The sequence below is a fragment of the Idiotropiscis lumnitzeri genome, unplaced genomic scaffold, assembly GCF_059441095.1.
Source record: "Idiotropiscis lumnitzeri isolate Australia: NSW breed Sydney's pygmy pipehorse unplaced genomic scaffold, RoL_Ilum_1.0 HiC_scaffold_156, whole genome shotgun sequence".
In the NCBI taxonomy this organism is placed as follows: domain Eukaryota; kingdom Metazoa; phylum Chordata; class Actinopteri; order Syngnathiformes; family Syngnathidae; genus Idiotropiscis; species Idiotropiscis lumnitzeri.
The window spans coordinates 149,641-154,628 of record NW_028283694.1 but is presented as its reverse complement, the minus strand read 5'-3'; positions in this window follow the sequence as shown (position 1 = coordinate 154,628).

Genomic DNA, 4,988 nt, shown 5'->3' with positions numbered 1-4,988 from the left:
AAGTCATTAATTTGATTGTCCAGTATTTCCTTCATGAGATATTGCAACACTTAGAAAAAGTGTACAGCGCCAGCAGACAATGAATTTTCAGCACTAAAAAAACGAAACTTCATTAACAGCTAAACCAAACGTTTCCAATGTAAATTTCCACATTTATAGAGTGTAAAAAGGCATCCTGAAGCCTGGGAAGTCATTAATTTGATTGTCCAGTATTTCCCTTATGAGATAATGCCTCACATAGCAAATGTGTACAGTGCGAGCTGAAAATACATTTTCAGCACTAAAAAACCAAACTTTTATAACAGCTAAACCAAACGTTTCCAATGTAAATTTCCACCTTTATATAGTGTAAAAAGACATCCTGAAGCCTGGGCAGTCATTAATTTGATTGTCCAGTATTTCCCTTATGAGATAATGCCTCACATAGCAAATGTGTACAGCGCGAGCTGAAAATGCATTTACAGCACTAAAAAAACAAACTTTTATAACAGCTAAACCAAACGTTTCCAATGTAAATTTCCACATTTATAGAGTGTAAAAATGCATCCTGAAGCCTGGGAAGTCATTAATTTGATTGTCCAGTATTTCCCTTATGAGATAATGCCTCACATAGCAAATGTGTACAGTGCGAGCTGAAAATGCATTTTCAGCACTAAAAAACCAAACTTTTATAACAGCTAAACCAAACGTTTCCAATGTAAATTTCCACCTTTATATAGTGTAAAAAGACATCCTGAAGCCTGGGCAGTCATTAATTTGATTGTCCAATATTTCCCTTATGAGATAATGCCTCTCATAGCAAATGTGTACAGCGCGAGCTGAAAATGCATTTACAGCACTAAAAAACCAAACTTTTATAACAGCTAAACCAAACGTTTCCAATGTAAATTTCCACCTTTATATAGTGTAGAAAGGCATCCTGAAGCCTGGAAAGTCATTAATTTGATTGTCCAGTATTTCCTTCATGAGATATTGCAACACTTAGAAAAAGTGTACAGCGCCAGTAGACAATGAATTTTCAGCACTAAAAAAACGAAACTTCATTAACAGCTAAACTAAACGTTTCCAATGTAAATTTCCACCTTTATATAGTGTAAAAAGACATCCTGAAGCCTGGGCAGTCATTAATTTGATTGTCCAATATTTCCCTTATGAGATAATGCCTCTCATAGCAAATGTGTACAGCGCGAGCTGAAAATGCATTTACAGCACTAAAAAAACCAAACTTTTATAACAGCTAAACCAAACGTTTCCAATGTAAATTTCCACCTTTATATAGTGTAGAAAGGCACCCTGAAGCCTGGAAAGTCATTAATTTGATTGTCCAGTATTTCCTTCATGAGATATTGCAACACTTAGAAAAAGTGTACAGCGCCAGCAGACAATGAATTTTCAGCACTAAAAAAACGAAACTTCATTAACAGCTAAACCAAACGTTTCCAATGTAAATTTCCACATTTATAGAGTGTAAAAAGGCATCCTGAAGCCTGGGAAGTCATTAATTTGATTGTCCAGTATTTCCCTTATGAGATAATGCCTCACATAGCAAATGTGTACAGTGCGAGCTGAAAATGCATTTTCAGCACTAAAAAACCAAACTTTTATAACAGCTAAACCAAACGTTTCCAATGTAAATTTCCACCTTTATATAGTGTAAAAAGACATCCTGAAGCCTGGGCAGTCATTAATTCGATTGTCCAATATTTCCTTTATGAGATAATGCCTCTCATAGGCAAATGTATACAGCGCGAGCTGAAAATGCATTTACAGCACTAAAAAACCAAACTTTTATAACAGCTAAACCAAACTTTCCAATGTAAATTTCCACCTTTATATAGTGTAAAAAGGCATCCTGAAGCCTGGGAAGTCATTAATTTGATTGTCCAGTATTTCCCTTATGAGATAATGCCTCACATAGCAAATGTGTACAGTGCGAGCTGAAAATGCATTTTCAGCACTAAAAAACCAAACTTTTATAACAGCTAAACCAAACGTTTCCAATGTAAATTTCCACCTTTATATAGTGTAAAAAGACATCCTGAAGCCTGGGCAGTCATTAATTCGATTGTCCAATATTTCCTTTATGAGATAATGCCTCTCATAGCAAATGTGTACAGCGCGAGCTGAAAATGCATTTTCAGCACTAAAAAACCAAACTTTTATAACACCTAAACCAAACGTTTCCAATGTAAATTTCCTCCTTTATATAGTGTAAAAAGACATCCTGAAGCCTGGGCAGTCATTAATTTGATTGTCCAATATTTCCCTTATGAGATAATGCCTCTCATAGCAAATGTGTACAGCGCGAGCTGAAAATGCATTTACAGCACTAAAAAACCAAACTTTTATAAAAGCTAAACCAAACGTTTCCAATGTAAATTTCCACCTTTATATAGTGTAGAAAGGCATCCTGAAGCGTGGAAAGTCATTAATTTGATTGTCCAGTATTTCCTTCATGAGATATTGCAACACTTAGAAAAAGTGTACAGCGCCAGTAGACAATGAATTTTCAGCACTAAAAAAACGAAACTTCATTAACAGCTAAACTAAACGTTTCCAATGTAAATTTCCACCTTTATATAGTGTAAAAAGACATCCTGAAGCCTGGGCAGTCATTAATTTGATTGTCCAATATTTCCCTTATGAGATAATGCCTCTCATAGCAAATGTGTACAGCGCGAGCTGAAAATGCATTTACAGCACTAAAAAAACCAAACTTTTATAACAGCTAAACCAAACGTTTCCAATGTAAATTTCCACCTTTATATAGTGTAGAAAGGCACCCTGAAGCCTGGAAAGTCATTAATTTGATTGTCCAGTATTTCCTTCATGAGATATTGCAACACTTAGAAAAAGTGTACAGCGCCAGCAGACAATGAATTTTCAGCACTAAAAAAACGAAACTTCATTAACAGCTAAACCAAACGTTTCCAATGTAAATTTCCACCTTTATATAGTGTAGAAAGGCATCCTGAAGCCTGGAAAGTCATTAATTTGATTGTCCAGTATTTCCTTCATGAGATATTGCAACATTTAGAAAAAGTGTACAGCGCCAGCAGACAATGAATTTTCAGCACTAAAAAAACGAAACTTCATTTCCAGCTAAACCAAACGTTTCCAATGTAAATTTCCACATTTATATAGTGTAAAAAGGCATCCTGAAGCCTGGGAAGTCATTAATTTGATTGTCCAGTATTTCCCTTATGAGATAATGCCTCACATAGCAAATGTGTACAGTGCGAGCTGAAAATGCATTTTCAGCACTAAAAAACCAAACTTTTATAACAGCTAAACCAAACGTTTCCAATGTAAATTTCCACCTTTATATAGTGTAAAAAGACATCCTGAAGCCTGGGCAGTCATTAATTTGATTGTCCAATATTTCCCTTATGAGATAATGCCTCTCATAGCAAATGTGTACAGCGCGAGCTGAAAATGCATTTACAGCACTAAAAAACCAAACTTTTATAACAGCTAAACCAAACGTTTCCAATGTAAATTTCCACCTTTATATAGTGTAGAAAGGCATCCTGAAGCCTGGAAAGTCATTAATTTGATTGTCCAGTATTTCCTTCATGAGATATTGCAACACTTAGAAAAAGTGTACAGCGCCAGTAGACAATGAATTTTCAGCACTAAAAAAACGAAACTTCATTAACAGCTAAACTAAACGTTTCCAATGTAAATTTCCACCTTTATATAGTGTAAAAAGACATCCTGAAGCCTGGGCAGTCATTAATTTGATTGTCCAATATTTCCCTTATGAGATAATGCCTCTCATAGCAAATGTGTACAGCGCGAGCTGAAAATGCATTTACAGCACTAAAAAACCAAACTTTTATAACAGCTAAACCAAACGTTTCCAATGTAAATTTCCACCTTTATATAGTGTAGAAAGGCATCCTGGAGCCTGGAAAGTCATTAATTTGATTGTCCAGTATTTCCTTCATGAGATATTGCAACACTTAGAAAAAGTGTACAGCGCCAGCAGACAATGAATTTTCAGCACTAAAAAAACCAAACTTTTATAACAGCTAAACCAAACGTTTCCAATGTAAATTTCCACCTTTATATAGTGTAAAAAGACATCCTGAAGCCTGGGCAGTCATTAATTTGATTGTCCAGTATTTCCCTTATGAGATAATGCCTCACATAGCAAATGTGTACAGCGCGAGCTGAAAATGCATTTACAGCACTAAAAAAACAAACTTTTATAACAGCTAAACCAAACGTTTCCAATGTAAATTTCCACCTTTATATAGTGTAGAAAGGCATCCTGAAGCCTGGAAAGTCATTAATTTGATTGTCCAGTATTTCCTACATGAGATATTGCAAAACTTAGAAAAAGTGTACAGCGCCAGCAGACAATGAATTTTCAGCACTAAAAAAACGAAACTTCATTAACAGCTAAACCAAACGTTTCCAATGTAAATTTCCACATTTATAGAGTGTAAAAAGGCATCCTGAAGCCTGGGAAGTCATTAATTTGATTGTCCAGTATTTCCCTTATGAGATAATGCCTCACATAGCAAATGTGTACAGTGCGAGCTGAAAAAGCATTTTCAGCACTAAAAAACCAAACTTATATAACACCTAAACCAAACGTTTCCAATGTAAATTTCCACCTTTATATAGTGTAAAAAGACATCCTGAAACCTGGGCAGTCATTAATTTGATTGTCCAATATTTCCCTTATGAGATAATGCCTCTCATAGCAAATGTGTACAGCGCGAGCTGAAAATGCATTTACAGCACTAAAAAACCAAACTTTTATAACAGCTAAACCAAACGTTTCCAATGTAAATTTCCACCTTTATATAGTGTAAAAAGACATCCTGAAGCCTGGGCAGTCATTAATTTGATTGTCCAATATTTCCCTTATGAGATAATGCCTCTCATAGCAAATGTGTACAGCGCGAGCTGAAAATGCATTTTCAGCACTAAAAAACCAAACTTTTATAACAGCTAAACCAAACGTTTCAAATGTA